General features: G+C 51.0%; 1 protein-coding gene across 8 annotated transcripts in view; it reads left to right on the top strand.

The window, feature by feature from the left end:
* The window catches only part of LOC123767324 (nucleolar protein dao-5), a 309,470-nt gene that overhangs the window by 220,957 nt on the left and 62,119 nt on the right, over nt 1-26,394 (top strand). For 2 of the 8 annotated variants that reach the window (XM_069312952.1, XM_069312948.1), the window contains exons 1-2: nt 13,404-13,547; nt 14,963-15,094. The exons of 4 other annotated variants lie outside the window; for them this stretch is intronic. The gene's annotated coding sequence lies outside the window, so the exon portion shown is untranslated. Of the gene's footprint in view, nt 1-13,403; nt 13,548-14,819; nt 15,095-26,394 lie in introns of those variants that run through there. 2 more of the 8 variants (XM_069312949.1, XM_069312950.1) reach the window with 2 other exon arrangements.

Raw genomic sequence — 26,394 nt, 5'->3', positions numbered from 1 at the left:
GCATTGTACCAGCCACGGGGGAGACATCTCCCGTCACGCAGGGTGCAGTCGCACCTCCACAGATTTCCAGTATCAGCTAATGATATTGGTAATGGCTCCAAAGGACCACCACTTACGGGCTATTCATGCCCGTGGCTCCTTTTGGGTGGCTTAATCATCATCAATCATCAATCTATACCAGTCTACAGCTTCACTGACGTCTTGTTCTCCCTTGTTTCGTCAGTTACCTTGCCAGGGTGGTGGGGTACTGTGACACTGTACTAAGCTAATTGTGCGTGCGGGGGTTGAAGCTCTGGCTCTTTGGTCCCGCCTCTGAACGGCGTAGAGTTCTGTGTAGTTCCTCTCAACTGTGTAGAGGTCATGAAGATGGTCTCCTTTAGCACCCTCGCCAGCTATTAGTTCCATACTCCAGCGTGAGAGGGAAGCAACAGTAACTTGATCACTCTTGGTGGGTTAGCAAATACTTTTCCAAATATATAAGAGTGCAGCTCTGGAGTTGAAGATCGCTGCTTAACCTGTTTTTTCTCAAGGTATCCTAATGCCATAAGAATGTTAGTGAGCAGGCGATGAGTCACAATAACGTGGCTGAAGTATGTTGACCAGACCACACACTAGAAGTTGAAGGGACGACGACGTTTCAGTCCGTTCTGGACCATTCTCAAGTCGATTGAGCGACTTTGAGAATGGGCGACATTCTAACATTCGACTAGATTGAGTCGAATGTTAGTGAGCTCAATTCCTCCCCTTGAGGCATGACCGGTGTTCTTGTTTTCATGTCCGTTTTGAGACGGCATTCTTAATTATTGTCCGGTGCGCCAGTCCTGACGTTAGGAGGACTAGCAGAGTCATCATTTTGGATTGGATTTTAATGGTTTCCGGCGTCTTCGTTAATTTCCCCGAGATACTCGACGTGCGTGTTGTGGTAACGTATTGGAGTTTTTCGTTGTCATCTCGTTTATTGCAGTGTTACATGGGTCCTCCTCCTCCCAGGGCGCTGACGTTGGTGCGGTACTCTGATATTGTGTTAAGATTTATTTAATAATTACAATTATTACTTAACCTATTATAGGTTAAGTAATAATTGTAATTACGAAGCAATAAGATGCTTATCTTAACATACTAAGAAGGTTAGGTAAGGTCGGTGTTTTCTATGAAGCTTTTCAAGGTAAACTAGTATGTTTAGTATGTCACATATGAACGTATTTAATAAGTCAATATTGACTGTAAGAAAGTGCGAGAACGGGTTGGATATTGAGGGTCCAATGTCATCATACTGAAGGTCTCTGCATATGGCAATCTTAATTGCAAGCTTAGTGTTCTATAGTTAGTTTTTTAGTTACCCCATTAATTGTCTTCTCATCATATGCATTGTTTGGTGTGTTTTAAGTCTCATCGTTCTCATTGTCAACTGTAAAGTTTTTTACGGTTCTACACCTGTTCATTCCAGCCTCAGCTTTGATGATTTTTTTAAATAACTTGCGAATAAATATTATAAATTTAAAATCAAAGTTCCTTAATTCTGTTTTTAATTCCTGGAAGATCTAACTCTTGTCGTATATTGGATCTTTTGGCAGTTGTCGGAAATAATTGACTTGATTTTGAATCTTTTTAATCCTTTTCATATCCCTTTGACATGTTCATTAGACTGGTGGGGCAGTCTTTGTCGGAGGTGAACATACGCTCTACTCAGCCTTTGAGATAAAGCTTTTAAGGTACAGCAAATACAGCCCCCCTGACGCTTTTGTATGTCCCTGTAACCTGAGCCACCTCCCTTCCCAGTCTAATTAAAGCAAGCGAACAAACCCAAGGTTCCGATAGTGGTAAACCCATTCGATAATTTGGGTTTAACACTATCATTTGGGTTTACCATTTGGGTTTAATGGGGTTAGTCCATTAATTTGTAACGCGTCGTTTTCTCTGGCCGCCGCTTTCCATAGTAGTGATTGTGTGTAGTGATTGTGTGATTCATAATTGTGGGTAACGACTGTACCAGGGATTGTCCCCTCGCTCGTGTTCTCTGCTCGCTCACTCTTATGAATACAGTTGTTATTTATCATTATAATTTTAATCATTATCATCTTGATCATCATCAGTGTGTGTGGTGTGGGGGAGGCAGAGGGTGTCGTGGACCTCTGGTGTTGACATGGGGATGGTGTGGGAATGGGTTTAGGTGTATGGGTGTATATGATACAAGGATGAAGACGGTCCATCTGAATAGGAATGAACTTTACATGCCCGCGTGGCGCTCGAAAATCGAACAAAGTATACTGTTGTTAATGAAAGTGACAGGAAGTTTACCTGGAGTATACTAGGCGTGAGTTCAGAGTTGTCGTCATCCCCAAGCCAAGCCTGGAGTTAGGCTTGTGATAACTACATTTAAATGGCTGTTAGGCTGGGAAGCCCACAGGCCCACGTTGCTATTGCCCATCACAGAGATTAGTGAGAATATAGGTGACTATCTCACGTCCTGGTAGTCACTGATAGGTGTGCCTCCAGCTGCCACAACGGGCGTGAGTAAGGGTGGGCGGAGGGTGGGTGGGCCGTGACGACGCCCATGTCTGGCGGGATCTCCTTATTGGAGAGAGGAGGGTAAAGCCTGCGACTCGAAGGCGCCGCCTCGTCCACACGGGGGCCTCCGCTACACTACCCGCCCCCTGCGACGCTCACAGCAAGGCTGGAGAGGACGTGTAGAGAAATGAAAGTTGGGGAAGTGAAAACAGGAGGGTAGATAGAGGTAGATGGAAAGAGAGAAGGCTACAGTTGTCACCTCTGAGATAGTGGTGCTCAGTATCTCACTACACTGTATGTTGTATATGTACGGGTTAACGGTGTATAAATGTATGAGAACGTCTTTGGCATACAACTAGAGCCGTCTAGTAAATACAGACATTATCACTTAGCGTTACTACCCACTCTATACCCACTACCAGTTGCCATTATAGTTATACCCACGGTTATTCAGAGTCCAGGGTTGTTATGAAGGCCAGACTGTGGTAAACTAGGTGTTGTTAAGAGTGTAATACTGTCCAAGGAGGTTGTCAAGGCATGACAGCCTCCAGCCAAGGTGACGATGGCTGGATGGCTCGACTCAACGGTTCATGTAAATTACTTCAATATTGATCTAGACTTAAATTTAAATGAATATTAATGTTGTTATTATATATTTTTATGTAATATCGCATTCAGAATGTAATCATGGCGATAGTCCCAGCACGAGTACTACCCGATGTTTTGTAGTTTTGTTTAAATGTTTAGATACAAAGCAGTAAGATGCTACGCTACGCTGTAGAAGCTTCATCTAACATCCCCATCTCACGATGCTCCTAAACTTAGCTGTTGGGTATGAAGTCTTGTCTGGCACATTTTGGGAGAAATTATTCAAGGGAATCAGCCTTTTAGACTTTCAAGATTTATTGACTGGTAAAGTAGTTTTTGTTAAATTTGAAGTAACTTGTTTCCTTGTTTGATTGAATTATTGTTTTTTTATTTCTAGGTAAGTGAGAGGTGTGTGTGGACATGTGTGGCGTTTGGTAAGTAGTCAACATTGGACAGCCGGTGGGACAGGCTGGTGTACAGGTCCAAGCTCACGGTCAACAGTGTGTCCAGGCATAATTTATCTCCTAATTTACTGGATATATGTCTGGCACGTACAGCTACGAGTGCCACACAGACACCACTTGCTTCAACTCCTAGTGCACCGTGAACTCTCCAGTTCACACCTCCAGACCACACGCACGCACCCGGTACTTGCGGCTCTGTGTCTGCAAATATTGCTACTCTGGGGCCAGATTCACGAAAGCACTTACGCAAACACTTACGAACGTGTACATATTTCCTCAACTTTTGACGGCTTTGGTTACATTTATTAAACAGTTTACAAGCATGAAAACTTGCCAATCAACTGTTGTTATTGTTATAAACAGCCTCCTGGTGCTTCGGAGCTCATTAACTGTTTAATAATTGTAAACAAAGCCGCCAAAGATTGAGAAAAGATGTACAGGTTCGTAAGTGTTTGCGTAAGTGCTTTCATGAATCTGGCCCCTGATTACTCCCAAGCGACAAGAGGACAGATTTATCTTATCCCGTTCAGTCATTAACGATGTTGAAATTATTAAATTTTCTACCAGTGACATTAACAAAAGATAAAATTCACACGTTTATAAAAGTAGTTCATCGTCTTGGCCAGTGGTCATTTGAGAGACTACATCTTTAAACAAATAAGTAATGTAACAAGAGTACTTTTCTTGATCCTGTGGTCCCGGGTTCGATCCCAGGCGCCAGCGAGAAACAATGGGCAGAGTTTCTTTCACCCTATGCCCCTGTTACCTAGAAGTAAATAGGTACCTGGGTGTTAGTCAGCTGTCACGGGCTGCTTCCTGGGGGTGGAGGCCTGGTCAAGGACCGGGCCGCGGGGACACTAAAAACAAAGCCCCGAAATCAACTCAAGATAACCTCAAGATAAGATAGTACGAGATAAATAAGTCTCAGCAAGTACTAAGCACAAGCGAGGAGCTGAAGACTAGATATTACACTTAGTCTACAAGAGGAAACAGGGGGCTCAACACGACCCTCCGGATGTTAGACCAACACAACTGCAGGCTCGTCTGTCCCTACGACACTCATATAAAATGCTACATGCACACTACCTTGATCTTACCATGAGATAATTTCATGGCCTTAGCGTCCTCGCGGCCCGGTCCTTGACCAGGCCTCCTTGTTGCTGAGGATAATTGCGATGATGATTAGTTTGAGTGGTGGCACTGTGACTTTCATTATGACACAGGACTTACAAAATAAGAAAATATAAATATTTAAAGTACAAGAAAAACTAAACTAGGTATAAACGTGTTGATTTTTGCTGGTGGTGGACGTCAGAGGGACCAGAGGGACCTCTCGCCCAAGTTAGGAGGAGACCTTCAGGAGTCTAAGTCAGGTATAGTCAGAGGAGGATGAAGGAAGGTGTAGAGGTGTTGCTGTCACGCCTGGACACACACACTAGGCATGGCAGTTGTTTTAGATTCAGCTACTGGGAACAAAGAGTTTTAAGTAGCACGGGCTATAGTGAGCCCGTAGTGACTTACTTACCTGGTACAGGAGCGGGGCAAGTAGCACGGGCTATGGTGAGCCCGTAGTGGACTTACCTGGCACAGGAGCGGTGCTGTAACTGCAGGCGGGGATGAGTCGTGGGGACGGTGGTGTGGCATCCCACTGTGGCGGGGCGTGGCGGGGGAAGGGGGGGGGGGGACTGTGATAAACCACAGGCTAGATAATGAGTGTGATTGCATTACCCAGCACCAGGGGGGAGCGGGGTTATGGGGTGCAGGAGTCTTGGTTAGTCCCTGGTCCATCCCACACCATAATGCCGCCTCCTCCTCCATGGTGAAAGTCCATTATGTGACTCGTAACATTTTGTACTGTAAGCAGCAGCCTGTGGGACCAAGTTATCACACGACAAGCCTGTACATAGGCCGGACTTGGGGAGTAGAACAACTCTTTGAACCCATTCCAGTTACACCACCTGCAGGATGGGTATGGGGCGCATAACAAATGATTTAAATCAAATCATGGTAATGTGTTAAGAGACCGTGAGGGCGTAGACCGTATGACTGGGGACCTGTGTTGTATATACGCAACGGGACACTGCTGGAACATTGTGGTGTAAGTGAGGTTGATGATTGGTAGTATGACATAAGCACTATAACACCAGGGTTATTGGTGGTGGTGCGTGTATCAGTGGTGGTGGTGGTGGTGGTAGTGGTGGTGGTGCGAGTATCAGTGGTGGTGGTGCGTGTATCAGTGGTGGTGGTGCGTGTATCAGTGGTGGTAGTGGTGGTGGTGCGTGTATCAGTGGTGGTAGTGGTGGTGGTGCGTGTATCAGTGGTGGTAGTGGTGGTGGTGCGTGTATCAGTGGTGGTAGTGGTGGTGGTGCGTGTATCAGTGGTGGTAGTGGTGGTGGTGCGTGTATCAGTGGTGGTAGTGGTGGTGGTGCGTGTATCAGTGGTGGTAGTGGTGGTGGTGCGTGTATCAGTGGTGGTAGTGGTGGTGGTGCGTGTATCAGTGGTGGTAGTGGTGGTGGTGCGTGTATCAGTGGGGTGATTTTGTCATTGGTGGTGATGGGTATATCATTGGTGAGGGTAGGTGTGGGAAGGCAAAGGTTGCACAGTCACTATTCTTTGTGTGTGGCGGTGAGGCAGGTGTGGCGGTGTGTGGGACCAGAGATGATGTTGGGAACCAGACTGAGATAGTGTTGTGGTGCGTGCGTGCGTGCGTGTGTGTGTGTGTGTGTGTGGTGGGGGGGGGGAGAGGAGGGCTTGACTTGATCGACTGGAAAATGGTCCAGGACGGACCGAAACGTCGTCGTTTCGTGCTTCCAGTTGCCTGGGAGCCGAGTAGGTAATACACAAGGAAGCCTCGAGGTTGGTGTTCCAATTGTCCAGGTATCCTTAGGTCTGGGGAACCCGGGACGCCCAGTAGGTATCAGCAGGGCGTCCTGACCAAGTGTGGTGTGTGTGTGTGTGTGTGTGTGTGTGTGTGTGTGTGTGTGTGTGTGTGTGTGTGTGTGTGTGTGTGTGTGTGTGTGTGTGTGTGTTGTTTTACCTGCAAGGGCCTCCTTTCCTTGTTGTTCTTGTGCTACGATGCAGTAAATAGGGTACCTGGGAGTTACCTGTGGTGATGGGTGGTGGAAAACATCAATCCTTCGCACATTGTACACCTGTGCCAGAGTTGACAGAGTAGTTGAGCGCCCAGTTACAGAATATGTACCTCTTGCCACGATCATGGCAAGTTAGTCGGTATTTACTAAACAGTTGACGAGCACCGAAGCGCTCAGAGGTCGTCCTCGACCCAAGGTTGTTATTGTTATGGACGTTGGAGCTCGTGCACTGTTTAGTAAATACCGAGTATGCTGCCATGATGGTCGTACGAGGTACACATTATGTAATTGGAGTAGCAAGTGCTCTGTCAGCCCCGGGAGCTGACACCACACCACCTCCCGGGTAACTCTTGACCGTAACGTAGCGTAACAGTGGAGGAAACTTCACATATGAACACAAAATAACAATTTGGCTTTGGAATAGTTGTTTTTCTTTGGAACAAATTACTGTGAAGCACAATAGATGTGGCATATTTGGAGTGCTTCAGGCGTAGGTTAGACATGTAGATGTGTGAGGCTTGGTCATGTAGTTTGTTCTTAACAGACTGTACGCCCTTCATATAGTCCGTTCTTGACAGACTGTACGCCCTTCATATAGTCCGTTCTTGACAGACTGTACGCCCTTCATATAGTCCGTTCTTGACAGACTGTACGCCCTTCATATAGTCCGTTCTTGACAGACTGTACGCCCTTCATATAGTCCGTTCTTGACAGACTGTACGCCCTTCATATAGTCCGTTCTTAACAGACTATACGCCCTTCATATAGTCCGTTCTAGACAGACTGTACGCCCTTCATATAGTCCGTTCTTAACAGACTATACGCCCTTCATATAGTCCGTTCTTAACAGACTATACGCCCTTCATATAGTCTAGGGCAGTTGCACAAATACAGATGTACCTGAATGTGTTCTTAATAAAAATGGGTGGATATAATCAGGAGCTGCCTCGTATGGGCCAGTAGGCCTCCTGTGGGTTTCTTTATCCTTATTCTCTTAAAATAGAATGAACATTGGGATGGGATCCGCCATATGATGGACAAGAATCTATACCCTGCCTCCCAACACACAGCCATCGCATCTACTGCGCTCTGTGTTACTAATGTTAGTTGGTTTGTGAGAATAATTTGTAGTCTTTATAAAGCATGTTCTCGTTTCTCCAAGATGAGTGTACGCAAGAGAGCGCCAACGGGCAAGTAGGAGCAGGATATTCCAATATATCTCTAGTTCCGCCTGTCACCTCTCCTATCATGCTGGCATCCTCTGGTCCATGCAGCTGGTGGCACAGTGCCGCCTCTTGACAGCTGGTGGCACAGTGCCGCCTCTTGACAGCTGGTGGCACAGTGCCGCCTCTTGACAGCTGGTGGCACAGTGCCGCCTCTTGACAGCTGGTGGCACAGTGCCGCCTCTTGACAGCTGGTGGCACAGTGCCGCCCCTGACAGCTGGTGGCACCGTGTCGCCTCTTGACAGCTGGTGGCATTATGCTGCCCCTGACAGCTGGTGGCACCGTGTCGCCTCTTGACAGCTGGTGGCATTATGCTGCCCCTGACAGCTGGTAGCACCGTGCCGCCTCTTGACAGCTGGTGGCACCGTGTCGCCTCTTGACAGCTGGTGGCATTATGCTGCCCCTGACAGCTGGTAGCACCGTGTCGCCTCTTGACAGCTGGTGGCACCGTGTCGCCTCTTGACAGCTGGTGGCATTATGCTGCCCCTGACAGCTGGTAGCACCGTGCCGCCTCTTGACAGCTGGTGGCACCGTGTCGCCTCTTGACAGCTGGTGGCATTATGCTGCCCCTGACAGCTGGTAGCACCGTGCCGCCTCTTGACAGCTGGTGGCACCGTGAGACCTAAACAACCATTGGCTGCGGGTGCCAGCTCACGAGTCCACCAGCTGTCATAATGTAACAAAGGGTAAGAACATCAGCTCACCACAAACATTTATTCCGACAAGTTACATTACCACCAACAGCGGTACAAATAACTAATGATAATAACTATACAGTATGGGAACAACAGTGGGCGTAGCAACAATAATAATAAACCCTACAACAAAATAATTAAATTTCCGTCCATTTTTAACCAATTACAAAATGCATTCGTTACAGTAATATATTTGTTGACATTTTTGGTAACGGCTTTTATTCTGTATCGCCTGTTTAGTGCAAGGTCTCGTCCCTCCCCCCCCCCCACGCCACCCCATCACACGCCTAATTTGATGTGCGTTTGGCCTAACCAAGAGCGTACGAGGTTAGACATACGCAAGCCTAGCAATGACCGTTAGTCGAGAAGGCCTACAAATAGATTTTTTAAATTTTAAATTTTGCCCCGAATAGAGTTGCCTAAATTCCTTTGAAGCACTCACACTTTGGAGGGCGGTGTTGTGCTCAAATATAGATATACTGTATATCAAGTGTGAGGAATGGGGGGTGAAAGGGTAGGGGTGATGTGAGGAAAAGGGATGGAAGGGGTGGATATTTTGAGGTAGGGGAAGGGGGGGGGGGAGGGAAATGCATTTGCTGTATAAGTTGAGACTTACTTGCAGGCGTGGAGTCACAATAACGTGGCTAAAGTATGTTCACCAGACCACACACTAGAAGGTGAAGGGACGACGACGTTTCGGTCCATCCTGGACCATTCTCAAGTCGATTCACTTGAGAATGGTCCAGGACGGACCGAAACGTCGTCATCCTTTCACCTTCTAGTGTGTGATCTGGTCAATCTACTTACTTACCTAAGCCTTGACTCACAACGTGGATAGTGTGTGTTAATTCTTAGCCTGGTGACCGAGTGTGTGCTAGACTGGTGGACCAGTCTTGAGAGACGCGTCTTAACTACAGACCAGCCTCTGTGTATACGAGGCGGGGTGTTGACGTGATGTTATCCTGCCGTGAGCATAGAAGCTGCTGGCAGGCCGCTCATACCAGAAAGTTAACCTTCGAATTCCGTTGAGTGTACGTAATGCTTCAGTGTATTTCTTCCTTGATGGTGAAGTGTGCGACCAGCCCTCACTCCTGGTAACTCCTGAGTGGTTGACATGTGTCCTGTTGGGCTGTGACTAGTGAGGGTAGACTGACGGTGTGTGGGTGACTAGTGAGGGTAGACTGACGGTGTGGGGGTGACTAGTGAGGGTAGACTGACGGTGTGGGGGTGACTAGTGAGGGTAGACTGACGGTGGGGGGGGGTGACTAGTGAGGGTAGACTGACGGTGGGGGGGTGACTAGTGAGGGTAGACTGACGGTGTGGGGGGTGACTAGTGAGGGTAGACTGACGGTGTGGGGGGTGACTAGTGAGGGTAGACTGACGGTGGGGGGGGGTGACTAGTGAGGGTAGACTGACTGTGTGGGGGGTGACTAGTGAGGGTAGACTGACGGTGGGGGGGGTGACTAGTGAGGGTAGACTGACGGTGGGGGGGTGACTAGTGAGGGTAGACTGACGGTGGGGGGGGGTGACTAGTGAGGGTAGACTGACGGTGGGGGGGTGACTAGTGAGGGTAGACTGACTGTGTGGGGGGTGACTAGTGAGGGTAGACTGACGGTGTGGGGGTGACTAGTGAGGGTAGACTGACGGTGTGGGGGGTGACTAGTGAGGGTAGACTGACGGTGTGGGGGGTGACTAGTGAGGGTAGACTGACGGTGTGGGGGGTGACTAGTGAGGGTAGACTGACGGTGTGGGGGGTGACTAGTGAGGGTAGACTGACGGTGTGGGGGGGTGACTAGTGAGGGTAGACTGACGGTGTGGGGGGTGACTAGTGAGGGTAGACTGACGGTGTGGGGGGTGACTAGTGAGGGTAGACTGACGGTGTGGGAGTGACTAGTGAGGGTAGACTGACGGTGTGGGAGGGGAGTCACTTCTGAGACGACGTTAGGGCTGCTGTTAATGTATTCACGTTCTCACACATATTAAGAAGCAAGCAAACATGGACTGTGATGTCAGTTGCTGCAATTTTTCAACCACTTTGATCTTGTCGTTGTGAAGAGCTCCACTCCAGGCAACACTCCACAAAAATATATTTATATATGTATAAATAGGTGTTTGTAACCAAGCGAGATGACAGACCGTTGGTAAATTGTCGTCAGTGCTATAATTGTAGACGCTGTCAGAGTTGTGGTCGTGTGGTTGTACCAGTGTGTGTGTGTGTGTGTGTAGTTGAGGTGTCGGTGGTTATCTACACCTGTTGGTGGTGGTAGTGTAGCCACGTGTGTTGATGGAGCCTAGTTGGAGGAGTGAGGACCCGCTTGTGTGGTAACTCCACACTCCTGGTAACTCAAGGTGTCGATGCAGGCTTTGTTCATTCAGCTGGAAGTTATCTTTGTAAGTTGGGAGCCAGGCGGTACTTGAGGCGTCACCCACAAGTTACCTGGAGTGAAGAAGGTAATCTCGGGGCGGTGTAAAGGGTAGTAAAAGAGAGGCGGAATGTGAAGGCTGGTGAGGTTCCATCAGGATAAAAGCAGAGTTCTCTCCCCCACTCCTTCATCCTGACCCTTCAGGGTTGGGTTCCCGCTCTTAGTCACCCGCCTCAGTTGCCAACCCCCACAGTGTGCTGCTGCTTGGACCACGTGGGTCACTCCCACTGTGGATTTTCTATGCAAATACTAACTAAAATTAAACTTCATTACCGTTGTTCAGATAGTGCCAATAGTGCTATACGGGGGATAGATAATTTATAGTGTTTGTCAGTCCCCTGGCAACTGGTGTGGAGCGCAGGGAACACATAGCTCAAAACACCGTACGGTGGTGTGTGATTCCCGCCCATATCAACGACCTTAGTGGCCCCTCTCCCGCCCCGCCGGCTCCCATGATGCAATGCGCGGGAAAATTCATGTGTAACGACCAAGCCGGCATGTGCGCGCGCGGTCAGGGCGGCGGCTCTCCTTCCCGCCATTCTATTGTTTATGTTGTATTTTTTTTCACTGTCTAACACACAATATTTGGGAAACAATGAGGCGAGTGGAGACGAGGTGGCGGCCATTACCGCCATGTTGGGATGAACAAGCACGTGACCATGACTCATGCCGAGGTATGAAGGGTGAAAATCCGCCCGTTAAGGCCCCGCGTGTGAACCTTCTGTCCTTATAGGAGGTGATTGCAGGAGTGTCGGTGTCTACCCCATCCGTCTACCGCTGTGTGTTTCACGTGGAATGTCGGCAGAGAACTGTTGAAGCAAGGAGACGAGTTGGAGTGGCGTGTTGTAGTTGCACCCTACCCTTTTGCTGTAGGGTGCAAGTTCAAGTATGTTTATTGAGACAAGAAAGAAATACATCTCAAAGGGATAGAGTAGCTTAGGCTATTTCTACCCCCCTGTAGGGTGCAGTCGCACCTCCACAGATCTCCAGTATCAGCTCTTGATACTGGTAATGGCTCAAAAGGGCCACCACTTACGGGCTATTCATGCCCGTGCCACCTTTTGGGTGCCTTAATCTTCATCAATCAATCAATCCTTTTGTTGTTGTTTATTGAAATTATGTACACTACTTTATCATTTATTCATTTGCAATGACATCACAATGGCGTGATATATCAAGGAAAATCATTTTGAGGCAATAGATGTCTGGGAATAAGGCAGGTGTCTGGGACTCACCAGAACGCGGGTTAGTCACTATTGTCTCGAAATGATTTTCATTTATACATTATAAGGATGGCAGGTATGGGGGTGAGAACCAAAGCTGACAGCTTGAGCGGGCAAGAGGAAATGAACCAATGCTTGACAGCTTGAGGGGGGGGGGGGAAGTGAGGACTAAGCCTGCCAGCATTTTACCAGCACTATCAGCTGTAGTTACAGAGGTACATAACGCTAAATTAAGGAAATAATTAATTTAAAATTAAGATTTTTTTTTCTTCCCACGCACGTGCGCACTTCCCAGGAAGCAGCTGTCTAACTCCCAGGTACCTATTTACTGCTAGGTGAACAAGGGAATCAGGGTGAAAGAAACTTCATTTGTTTTTGCCTCTGCCGGGAATCAAACCCTGTCTATTAGGACTACTACTACTACCCCTGGGCGCTGTCCACTCAGCCGCGAGGGCCCCTCAAATGTGTGGGATAGCACGTTACTCGACAAGTGTGGCCTACTTCAGGAAGAAATAATATTTGAGAACAAGCTGTTTCGGAAGGACTTGAGAGGTATGCCGATGTGGCTGTCATGGAGGAAAGAATGTGTAGTGAGGAAGGAGGTGAAGGTGCTAGAGATCATTGGCCGCACCTTGAACCTGTGCACCCGCGCCCCAACTCTCTCCCAGACTGTTACTCTGCTCATGATTATTAATGTCTTGATCACAGCCGCTCGGCTCCCTGCTTGATCTGGGCTCCTTTATACAGAGAAAATAAATCATATTTCTTTGATCTTAGGGATAGAGGTTTGTGGTGATGAAGAGCCGTGGTAGTTTTGGGGCAAGGTTGTGTAAATTAAATTTAAATTTTGCCCCCGAGGGGCGAGTTTATTGGGCAGCGCCACTCAGTGGACACACCGCCATAGCAGCATGTACCAATAGGAAGACAATAGGAATAATAGGAAGAAAACCTTCCTCCCCAATAGGAAGAAAACCCGCTGGGTTGTTCATCCTGTCACCTTGTGTAAAGATCTTGGTGCTGTTCGTGGTGTAGCTGTGGTGCACCCGAGTGGAAAACTGAGGAAGCATTATATGTTGTGTGATGGTGTTGCCACGCTGCCCCAGGGGGAGCTGCTGTAGGGGCTACACCACCACCATGACAGCCAGTGGCTGTTCCTCCCCCGATGTGACGCCGCCCGCGGCCCGTCAGTCAGTCGAGCGGCGCTCACGTATGCGTTACTCGCCTCGCGCCTTCCCCCCCTCACACACGCACACACCTACCTACACCACACTGTGCAAGGTCCCCGTCGCCTCTACACCTCCGTGCCAGGCTCTCCGCTAGTGTTCGCTTGGTTAGTCTCTGGGGTGTGTTCCGGTGGTCTAGGGCCGCGTCGTGCCCCCCACACACCGTCTCATCGCCTGAAAACTCCCGTCACAGTGGAACTTGTCTGACATATTATCACTAGCAAGTGATGGTGCTCCTACCACGATGGTTCATGTGTGCGCGTGTGTGTGATATAATACTCCTGTTAGAGAACAATATTGAAAACGTCAAGTGATGACTTTCACTGTAACATTGTGGTTTATATATGTTTACATTGTGAAAATGTTGGTAGCCAATGATGGGAGTGGTGGGGCGGGTGTATAGTGGTGGAGAGGGGTGGGGCCGGCGTATAGTGGTGGTAGCCAGTGGTGGAAGGAGAGGGGTGGGTGATGGTGACTCAAGCTACAGTGAGTCATGGTCTATCCAACCACTTGGTCATCTCCCTGTGCGTGTGTTCCCATTTTTTTTTAATGGGGGGAGGGGGAGTATGGCAGTTTGTCAGGCAGGAAATAGTTGGTAAAGGGCTATATATGGGTGGGTGTCTTAATTGATCGCCATATTCATAGGGATCACCAAATTAGCGTAAAGAAAGGGATGCAATTAAAATAAGTAATCTGGGAATAGGCAAACAATATCGTTGTGGTAGGCTAGTTCAGGTCGCTTTGCCATGAGAGGTAAAACTTGCAAGGCAACTGGGAAATAGAGTTTGAACTATTGCCTATAAGGCTTGGCTGCATTTATTGAGAAATATGATGGGGAAAACTCGTCGATTTTAGGGTGTTTTTGTGGTGCGGCGGCCGCATGGCAGCTTACAGGCCACGACGAGGGTGTTGTGATTAGTCTGTCGGTCTCTGTTTTGACCATGTCGTAGCTCAGTCGATAAAGGCAGTGTCTGTGATGATCTCGGACGTAGGTTCGAATCCTCGTCACGGCCCTTTTGGATTTGTTCATTAGTCTGTCGGTGTCTCGGTGTAGTGTACGCTTACCTAACTATAGCAACGGCCTAGTCTTGCCTGTGGCCAGTATGTGGACGTAAGAGAATAAGTATTTTTAGGCTTTATATTAATATAAGAGCATTATGCGTGCAGGGCGGGGAGGTTTAGGTAAGCGGTGCATGTGCTGTCTAGTGTGCGCGTGTAGGTGGGTGTGGTTTAGGGGGGGGTCGTCTGGGTCCCGTTTGGGGGGGTTTAGGTGGGGGGGAGGAGGTAGTCTCGCGCCCCCCCCCCCCCCCACCCGGGCCAGATGCTGTTGTAATTACCCGAGGTCGCTCGCACTCAGTTGTTAGCTGTGTGAAGGTGTCAGAGCGTGTCCTCGTGGGTCAGGCCGGCTCCTGCTGACCCCATCCACTCTCCTCCCTCTCGCTCTACTCGGCTACAAAACCACTTTTTTACCAAGAAACTTTTATTTCCATGGGTAATTCGATCAGTGCGTGTAATATTACAGAAATACAAAACTAGTGAAGCGTGTGCAGACTGATTAAGACTGAGCCAGTGGGTGAAACAAGGTGATTGAGCTAACAGCTGTTGTCACAACATTGGCCCTGTACTCGGGTCGTGTCTACTCCACTCTACTCTGGTGAGTATTTTTTGTATTTCCATATTACATTTTGTGTCGGTGGGAAATGCCTGTTGTTCTTAGTTCCGTGATTATTGAGCGCTGGTTTACGTAGGTTAATCGGAATAAATTGTCATTTGTGTTAAATTGTGGTGGTGGTAGTTCCGTGTAGCCTTGAGGACAGTGGTAGGGGGGGCGGCCCCCTCTACCCCCCTCCTCTCCACCCCGCCCTACATATTGTTTAATTTATTTTATTTTTATTTATTAAATTTATTTATTAATAATTTAATATTTTATTTACAAGTACAATGGGTTGGTGAGATTACATTAGTGATATTTTTCCATTGTTGCAAAGTCACTAACACGCACAGCATTTCTGACTGTAGTGTCTTACTCCTAGATTTGGACAAAATAAGACTTGAAGTAATATCGCACCGAAGTTATTTCCTGAAGCCTACGCGTATGCGACGTTGGTCAGCACAAGTGCTTTCAAGATTACGTTATTCCGGACATTGGATGCCAAACATGTCAGACCATTTCTTACGTGAGGCTATCGTGCATAATAAAGAAATTGAATTGCTATCGTAGATTCTACAGTGTCTAGCCACACTAAACGAAGCAGTTGAAAATGATAAGTTTGTCGCCAGACTAGTCCCAGAGCAGAGATGTGAGGAAAGACTATTTTAAGGGTTGACAGATGTTAATCTTCTAGTTTGAGGAGCTGTTCACTTGAGACAGTTAAGCAAGTCCCAGCTGTGTCTGGGTACAAGTGACAGGATGAACAACCCAGCGGGTTTTCTTCCTATTGGGGAGTGTTGTACATGCTGCTATGGCGGTGTGTTCACTCACAGGATGAGTGGCGCTGCCCAATACTGTCACTATGGCGGTGTGTTCACTCACAGGATGAGTGACGCTGCCCAATACTGTCACTATGGCGGTATGTTCACTCACAGGATAAGTGGCGCTGCCCAATAAACTCGCCCCTCGGGGCAAAACTTAAAAGAACTAGAGGAACTAAGGGATGACGTGATCGCTGCATACAAAATACTCTGGTAATTTAGAGGGCAGACCAGGCCATAATACTTGTATCCCTGAGGCCAAGCACAAGGGGACCCGGGTGGAAACAAAGTACCGGAATGAACCACAGTATTTTGTAGTTGTCGGTAATAAATAAATTGAAGATAATTTAACTTAAATTCCCCCTATGCTGAATGTAAATTAGCTCACGTGAATCATACCAATAAACATGGTAGACAGTATGGTAACCCCCATTAAATAGTCCCATTACAAATAAGGGGTGTGATAAGTACACATGAGGAATTATTTTCTGAATATTAGGACACCAGAGTTTTAATATCGTCACCACTAAATAGGCCTATAAGGGAAATTACCAGTAGGCCTTTGTATCAAGAGAACTGGTAAACTACTTCCAAAGGGCACCTGATCAACCAAGCTGTTATATACGTGGGATTGAGAGCTGCAGACATGAACAGCCAGACTAATCAGTGGTTAAGGTGGAAGTGCACAAGGCGCGCATGACAGGCATACAACCACCTCATCCACTGTTACCACCCATTACATCCACCACATCCACCCCATCAACCACATCCTTTACCTCCTAACCCGTCTCCCTTACCCATTACCCCCCGTTCACGTCCTTAAACTCCATGTCACAGCGTTAAATCCCCTCCCCATGACTCTCTTAATAACCCTTCTACCCCCCATAACAACCCTTCCCCCATTATAACCCTTCTACCCCCCCCCCCCCACATAACAACCCTTCCCCCCCATAACAACCCTTCCCCCCATAACAACCCTTCCCCCCATAACAACCCTTCCCCCCATAACAACCCTTCCCCCCCACATAACAACCCTTTCCCCCCCACATAACAACCCTTCCCCCCACATAACAACCCTTCCCCCCACATAACAACCCTTCCCCCCACATAACAACCCTTCCCCCCCACATAACAACCCTTCCCCCCCCCACATAACAACCCTTCCCCCCCCACATAACAACCCTTCCCCCCCACATAACAACCCTTCCCCCCCCACATAACAACCCTTCCCCCCCACATAACAACCCTTCCCCCCCCCCACATAACAACCCTTCCCCCCCTCATAACAACCCTTCTACCCCCCCTCATAACAACCCTTCCCCCCACATAACAACCCTTCCCCCCACATAACAACCCTTCCCCCCCACATAACAACCCTTCCCCCCCACATAACAACCCTTCCCCCACATAACAACCCTTCCCCCCACATAACAACCCTTCCCCCCCACATAACAACCCTTCCCCCCCACATAACAACCCTTCCCCCCCACATAACAACCCTTCCCCCCCACATAACAACCCTTCCCCCCCCCACATAACAACCCTTCCCCCCCCCACATAACAACCCTTCCCCCCCCCACATAACAACCCTTCCCCCCCACATAACAACCCTTCCCCCCCACATAACAACCCTTCCCCCCCACATAACAACCCTTCCCCCCCACATAACAACCCTTCCCCCCACATAACAACCCTTCCCCCCCCACATAACAAACCTTCCCCCCCCCACATAACAACCCTTCCCCCCCCACATAACAACCCTTCCCCCCCCCACATAACAACCCTTCCCCCCCACATAACAACCCTTCCCCCCCCCCACATAACAACCCTTCCCCCCCCACATAACAACCCTTCCCCCCCACATAACAACCCTTCCCCCCCACATAACAACCCTTCCCCCCCCCACCCCCACATAACAACCCTTCCCCCCCACCCCCACATAACAACCCTTCCCCCCCACATAACAACCCTTCCCCCCCACATAACAACCCTTCCCCCCCACATAACAACCCTTCCCCCCCCACATAACAACCCTTCCCCCCCACATAACAACCCTTCCCCCCCACATAACAACCCTTCCCCCCCCCACATAACAACCCTTCCCCCCCACATAACAACCCTTCCCCCCCACATAACAACCCTTCCCCCCCACATAACAACCCTTCCCCCCCGCATAATCCTTCCACCCCCTATAACCCACACCCACCCATAACTCTTCCACACACCCTCACAACCCCCCACCTATCACCTGTTCTCTCTGTACAGTATTGTTCATTTATTCCCGCAAGTTGCAGACCTTCAGCCAAGATGTTGTCACACACTCGAGTGTCTCGCGACAATACCATTACCGGAACTGCTGATAAGAACCATCTTGGTAATCTAGTGTTTAGGGCAAGTTTTTGTGGCCGGGCTGAGGTGGTGGTTGTTGTTGTGGGGGCTGAGGTGGTGGTGGTTGTTGTGGGGGCTGAGGTGGTGGTGGTTGTTGTGGGGGCTGAGGTGGTGGTGGTTGTTGTGGGGGCTGAGGTGGTGGTGGTTGTTGTGGGGGCTGAGGTGGTGGTGGTTGTTGTGGGGGCTGAGGTGGTGGTGGTTGTTGTGGGGGCTGAGGTGGTGGTGGTTGTTGTGGGGGCTGAGGTGGTGGTGGTTGTTGTGGGGGCTGAGGTGGTGGTGGTTGTTGTGGGGGCTGAGGTGGTGGTTGTTGTTGTGGGGGCTGAGGTGGTGGTGGTTGTTGTGGGGGCTGAGGTGGTGGTGGTTGTTGTGGAGCTGAGGCGGCTCTGATTGTTGTGGGCGGCTCTGGTTAGAGTTCCGCTTGAGAAGAAACTATGCTTGCATACCGCCTGGTGCGTCTGGTGTGACAAGATCCACACACAGGCATTGTAACAAGTGTTGTTCCTGCACACACGAGGCTTGCTAGCAGGAACAGCTGGGTGAATCGCACGTTGCTCGACCTCTGGCACAAAGGCAAAACTTGCGGAAGTCTCCACTTACCGAGATGTGAAAGATAGACCGCGAAGTCTTAAGACATGACCCCCAAGCTCCTGATTCTTGGCGCTTTCTTGACAGCACGCGCGCCTGTTGAGCAAACCCAGCACCGCCTGGCTGAGCCTGGCGGCGGGCCTGTCGCCCACTGTACAGGCAGGCGGTAATAGTCTTGTGTAGGCTGTCAGCAAATGCTGCCATGTGTGACCATGTCCAAACGTTGAACTTAATTGGTGGGTGCTTCCGTATGTACAATAACAACATTAGGTATATAAATGATGCCAGACGCGAGCCTTGACCGGAGGGAAGAGTGCCCCCAGGTGACCCTAGGGTGACGAGGTTGGAGACGTTGTTTAAGATTCAGCTACTGGGAACGAAAATTTCAAAGTAGCACGGGCTATGGTGAGCCCGTAGTGAACTTGTCTGGCACAGGAGAGGTGCTGTCGAGGTTGAGACACTCGGCGGAAGAGCCTGGTATTTTGGGGAGGAACTGCTGGTATTATCATGGAGAGAAAGTCGGTCGAGGGTCAAGGTGAGAGTTCGTGGGCGGGTGGCGCTGTAATCTTCTCTTCTCTTCGTTTGGTTTTGTGCAGCTTCTCGGAGCAGGCGTTGGAGGGCTCTGAAGCACCCAGGGAGGACTTGAGGCGAGGGAGAGCCATCTAGGGATTATTTTGATAGTATCAAGACATCACACACAGATCACAATAACGTGATACATCAAATGAACAAATCCACAAGGGCCGTGACGAGGATTCGAACCTGCGTCCGGGAGCATCCCAGACACTGCCTTAATCGACTGAGCTACGACAGGGTAAAAGGGTTGAAACCGAAGTTCTACTGAACTTACTGGATCCGTTTGTGCCTCGGAGAGGCTACGGGATCCAGTAAGTTCAGTAGAACTTCGGTTTCAACCCTTTTACCCTGTCGTAGCTCAGTCGATTAAGGCAGTGTCTGGGATGCTCCCGGACGCAGGTTCGAATCCTCGTCACGGCCCTTGTGGATTTGTTAATTAGTATTAAGACATTATCAGAGGTGCTTCAGATTACAAGCTACCTCGTATGGACCAGTAAGCCTGATGCAGTCAACTTTATTCGTGCTAGCCACGACGGCTGCCAGTGATGTAGGTGGCAGCAGGTGTTTAACACCTGTTAACATGTTGGTGGCCTGGCACTACCTGGGGTCATTATGCACCCCATACCCATCCTGTGGGCGGTGGTGGAAAGGGTTACATAGGCACATAATGGGTTCAGTAACTGAGCCCCATAGTTCGTTTAGCTAAGCCTGTAACACACCTGTGAAGCTAGTTACACAATTGGTAATATTACATGTATCCACAATGTGTATACATACCGGTAGTTATGGATAAAAGTACAAAACTCGCTTTGTATGTATTCTATTTTGGGGAGAACCCGAGTTAGACGACCACCAAACCTAACTTTTCTAGCTCTAGTATAGTACTTTAAGTTATGCCCAGGATTGTGGATATTAGGCATAGCCTAGGACAGATTAGGTTAAGGTTACGCTGTTCCACCTTTAGGTACACCACAAGGTAACCACCTGCTTGAACGCCAATATTACAGAACGTGAACTTTTAGCTGTACAAGAGTGCACAATGGTATTGGTTCCCTCCATAGGCCTTACCATGTATGGAAGCTGGGTAGGGATATGAAGGTGCAGTGCGCCCCAAACTTCCTATGGGCCTGCTGCAAGCAACAGCCTGGTGGACCACACTCTCACAAGTCAGTGTGAGGGGGAGTGTGTATGGAGCAGGTCTTGCTGGCGGAGCTGCTCCATCAGCAAGTTCTCGCCAGCTTTCCCAACGTCAAAAAAGTGTCGTAATAGAGATCCGAACCTAACCAACCAGAGGACCCATGAATAGAAAACGGGACATTGTCAATTTCGCCAGCCGCTGCCATTTTCTTGTAAAAGAGATTTTGGCCCCATGGTGTAAATTTAATTTTGTTTTAATTTTGCCCCGAGGGGCGAGTTTATTGGTCAGCGCCACTCATCCTGTGAGTGGACATGATTATGGGTGAAGATGCGAGGGGCTAGAGAGAGAGAAAACAGGTTGGTCCCGTTCAAATTTATTTATAGAGACGAGGAAAAAAATATACATCTCAAAGGGATAGAGTAACGTAGGCTATCTCTTCCCCCCTTGGCCCCATTACCCTGGCCCCATTACCTTGGCCCCATTACCCTAGCCCCATTACCCTGGCCCCATTACCTTGGCTCAACACTAAATGTTAGGCTAGCGGCGACAAATATTTTATTAGAGAGTATAGTAGAGACATCTGCCATTGTGGTGTTTCCTGCAAGTGGGTGTGGGGTCTCCCACTGGCCTGGGAGGTGAGACGTGGGCACAAGGGGGTGAAGTGTGAGTCAGGCAGTTAGCAGAGCGGTGAGGTGGTGTGTGTGTGTGAGGGGGCCAGGCACTACTTGGAACCCCAAAGGTCACGCTGGCACTAGTAATGGTGTGGTGTCGTCACCACGCCCACGCTGGTGGGAGAGGGGGGGAGAGGGTTAGTATCAGGTGTAGGCTACATGCGGGGAAGCGTCCCTAACACCCTGAAAAAATAGGCTGTTCCCCGAGCCTCATAAGTCTGGAGCAGTATTGTGGCTCCATCGGTGTGCCCGGTTTGCACCCCCCCCCCCCCACTCCACCCCCACACTCCACACCCCCCACTCCACCCCCACACTCCACACCCTCCCACTCCACCCCCACACTCCACACCCTCCCACTCCACCTCCCTCCCTCTTCTCCCCTCACTATATATGTAGTGCTGCTTATGCTATTGTTGCTGCTGCAGTGTCCTGCGGCCCGCTCCTTTATTCCAAGTTTGTACGTTTTACAGGTGAAGTTTACAACAATGTCCTCTTTAAATGTAAGTTATGAACTCATTATGCGAACTTGGTAGACAGTGGTGGTGTGTGGAGGCTACCCCTGTGGGAGGCTACCCCTGTGGGAGGCTACCCCTGTGGCAGGCTACCATAATAATCTGAATATTGTCCGGTGCTGAATTACTTCTCCCCCCCCCCCCCACCCCCTGCCACCCCGGATATTGTCTAGTTTGAATATGCATAATAGACGTGTTCAGGAGTCTAACCCCACCTTCTATGAATGTGTTGGGGGGGGGGGGCAACAATGGCTCGTTGTGGTCGGGCATTGCGGCCTCCGCCTTACACAACACAGAATGAAGACAATCTATGTAACATTGTTTTCTAAAGGAGATAGGAAGTATGGAGGACGGAGCACCACCTCACCTACTCCAGCTCCTGACACGAGGAGAATGAGGTGTAAGTTAATAATCCTGTCTCCACCTTTTTCACCAGTTACAGCCCCGCTCCTGTGCCAGGTAAGTCCACTACGGGCTCGCCATAGCCCGTGCTACTTTGGAACTTTTGTTCTAAGTAGCTGAATCTAAAACTACTATTACTACCCCTTTACTATGATTTTAACTAGAGTTGTTTTGATGGTGGCTGTGTCTCTGGCATTATTTTTCTTCACTTTTTTGTTACTTGTGTAACTATTAGGTTACAGATGCAACTGGGGAACTAGTGAACCGAGAGAGTGGGAATGCGTCTTCTGCCAAACAATCGCAGAAAAGCCACTACTTCACTATCTCCTGGCATGTGAAGCGACCAACGACCTTAGAAGAGCTTTAAGAGTCCCTGAATCTTGCAGTAAGCACCAGGAAGGCTTCAACACTGCCACTCTTCTGGTAATAAAGTGTCCAACCGCTGGACACCCTCCATAAATACTGTCGAGCACTATCCTCTCCCGTGATGGCAGCCACACAGTAAGGACTGACTATATAAATGCAAGCACAGCACGCAGTATATCCTTTCACGAGCAAGGATCACATTCACTCCAAAAACTACCACTTACGGGGCTATTCATGCCCGTGCCACCTCTTGGGTGGCTTAATCTTCAATTTGATTTGTGTATTCTTACTGTGATGTGTGCAGTAATGCGTACCTGTATATTCGCTTCATTAACAACCAGCTTGTGTAATGAAGGTGTTTGAGTGTGGTGTTGGGGCGCCGTCTGACCTCCAGATGCCCTCCTGATCCTATGTTTATGGTGTTGGGTTATCTGGAGGTGACGCCAGGTGCTCGTGTATGGAGGAAGCGGCTGCTGCTGCTGCCAGAGACCTTCACTTGTTAGTGGGTGTGAGTGGAGTCCCGCTCACGGTGAACGATCTCTGGATGTGTTCTGGTTCAGTTGTTTTGCGTGGTCGGCCTGGCGAAGCTCTTCGGTGAGCGGCCCGCCGCCTCCGCCCCTCTCCAGGCGGAAGCTGGTTTCTTTGTTGTGCTCAAAGACGCAACATAAATAAGTGTCTTTCTACCTTTCTCGTCACGTGCGGCAGCTGGGGAGAGCTCAAAGTAAAGCCAAGAATTAAAGTTAGTTTTGGAAAGTTGTGCTAGCGAATTGTTCCAGCGTGAGCCTTCCCACGCCGGAACATCTGGTGTTACAGGATGTGCTCCAGGTTTCAAAGTAACACAAATGGTCCCACTTTGGAGTTTACCGTGTACTGAAAATCTTGGTAGACCAAGTGCAGTGTTCAGTTACATTCCTCACGGACTACAGTCATGGTTGAATCGGGAATTGTCATTATTTTAGTTGCAAGGAACCTCAACTCTGGTGGCGTCGTGATGTAGGTCCACACTGCACGCCGGGCAGTGGTGGAACACGCGCCCTCCACCACACTGCACGCCAGGCAGTGGTGGAACACGCGCCCTCCACCACACTGCACGCCAGGCAGTGGTGGAACACGCGCCCTCCACCACACTGCACGCCAGGCAGTGGTGGAACACGCGCCCTCCACCACACTGCACGCCGGGCAGTGGTGGAACACGCGCCCTCCACCACACTGCACGCCAGGCAGTGGTGGAACACGCGCCCTCCACCACACTGCACGCCGGGCAGTGGTGGAACACGCGCCCTCCACCACACTGCACGCCGGGCAGTGGTGGAACACGCGCCCTCCACCACACTGCACGCCGGGCAGTGGTGGAACACGCGCCCTCCACCACACTGCACGCCGGGCAGTGGTGGAACACGCGCCCTCCACCACACTGCACGCCGGGCAGTGGTGGAACACGCGCCCTCCACCACACTGCACGCCGGGCAGTGGTGGAACACGCGCCCTCCACCACACTGCACGCCAGGCAGTGGTGGAACACGCGCCCTCCACCACACTGCACGCCAGGCAGTGGTGGAACACGCGCCCTCCACCACACTGCACGCCAGGCAGTGGTGGAACACGCGCCCTCCACCACACTGCACGCCAGGCAGTGGTGGAACACGCGCCCTCCACCACACTGCACGCCAGGCAGTGGTGGAACACGCGCCCTCCACCACACTGCACGCCAGGCAGTGGTGGAACACGCGCCCTCCACCACACTGCACGCCAGGCAGTGGTGGAACACGCGCCCTCCACCACACTGCACGCCAGGCAGTGGTGGAACACGCGCCCTCCACCACACTGCACGCCAGGCAGTGGTGGAACACGCGCCCTCCACCACACTGCACGCCAGGCAGTGGTGGAACACGCGCCCTCCACCACACTGCACGCCAGGCAGTGGTGGAACACGCGCCCTCCACCACACTGCACGCCGGGCAGTGGTGGAACACGCGCCCTCCACCACACTGCACGCCAGGCAGTGGTGGAACACGCGCCCTCCACCACACTGCACGCCGGGCAGTGTGGACCACGCGCCCTCCACCACACTGCACGCCAGGCAGTGGTGGAACACGCGCCCTCCACCACACTGCACGCCAGGCAGTGGTGGAACACGCGCCCTCCACCACACTGCACGCCAGGCAGTGGTGGAACACGCGCCCTCCACCACACTGCACGCCAGGCAGTGGTGGAACACGCGCCCTCCACCACACTGCACGCCAGGCAGTGGTGGAACACGCGCCCTCCACCACACTGCACGCCAGGCAGTGGTGGAACACGCGCCCTCCACCACACTGCACGCCAGGCAGTGGTGGAACACGCGCCCTCCACCACACTGCACGCCAGGCAGTGGTGGAACACGCGCCCTCCACCACACTGCACGCCAGGCAGTGGTGGAACACGCGCCCTCCACCACACTGCACGCCAGGCAGTGGTGGAACACGCGCCCTCCACCACACTGCACGCCAGGCAGTGGTGGAACACGCGCCCTCCACCACACTGCACGCCAGGCAGTGGTGGAACACGCGCCCTCCACCACACTGCACGCCAGGCAGTGGTGGAACACGCGCCCTCCACCACACTGCACGCCAGGCAGTGGTGGAACACGCGCCCTCCACCACACTGCACGCCAGGCAGTGGTGGAACACGCGCCCTCCACCACACTGCACGCCAGGCAGTGGTGGAACACGCGCCCTCCACCACACTGCACGCCAGGCAGTGGTGGAACACGCGCCCTCCACCACACTGCACGCCAGGCAGTGGTGGAACACGCGCCCTCCACCACACTGCACGCCAGGCAGTGGTGGAACACGCGCCCTCCACCACACTGCACGCCAGGCAGTGGTGGAACACGCGCCCTCCACCACACTGCACGCCAGGCAGTGGTGGAACACGCGCCCTCCACCACACTGCACGCCAGGCAGTGTGGACCACGCGCCCTCCACCACACTGCACGCCAGGCAGTGGTGGAACACGCGCCCTCCACCACACTGCACGCCAGGCAGTGGTGGAACACGCGCCCTCCACCACACTGCACGCCAGGCAGTGGTGGAACACGCGCCCTCCACCACACTGCACGCCAGGCAGTGGTGGAACACGCGCCCTCCACCACACTGCACGCCAGGCAGTGGTGGAACACGCGCCCTCCACCACACTGCACGCCAGGCAGTGGTGGAACACGCGCCCTCCACCACACTGCACGCCAGGCAGTGGTGGAACACGCGCCCTCCACCACACTGCACGCCAGGCAGTGGTGGAACACGCGCCCTCCACCACACTGCACGCCAGGCAGTGGTGGAACACGCGCCCTCCACCACACTGCACGCCAGGCAGTGGTGGAACACGCGCCCTCCACCACACTGCACGCCAGGCAGTGGTGGAACACGCGCCCTCCACCACACTGCACGCCAGGCAGTGGTGGAACACGCGCCCTCCACCACACTGCACGCCAGGCAGTGGTGGAACACGCGCCCTCCACCACACTGCACGCCAGGCAGTGGCGTGCAGTGGTGGAACACGCGCCCTCCACCACACTGGAAGCATTATACATCTTTACTTAAAATATGACTGGTCGAGGCAGTCACGCCAGAGCTGCTACGATGTTGGTCACTTGTCCTCAGCGGAGACCAGTTTAGCGTTGATACGTGTTGTAGTGATCATGTTGGTTGTGGTGAGTGGCGCTCTTCCTTCACCGGTGTGTTGACGCTCCACACTACTCCTCGCCTCGCTGCTCATCACCGTAGTAACCACACACAGGAAATCTGAAATTATTCGCCTGACGTTGACCAAGGCCTTCCGCTTCTCCCCCTTTGTTTCCTTCCCT

The sequence above is a fragment of the Procambarus clarkii genome, chromosome 74 (genome assembly GCF_040958095.1).
Source record: "Procambarus clarkii isolate CNS0578487 chromosome 74, FALCON_Pclarkii_2.0, whole genome shotgun sequence".
In the NCBI taxonomy this organism is placed as follows: Eukaryota; Metazoa; Arthropoda; class Malacostraca; order Decapoda; family Cambaridae; genus Procambarus; species Procambarus clarkii.
The sequence above is the reverse complement of the archived record's forward strand: the minus strand, read 5'-3'. Positions and strand labels throughout refer to the sequence as shown.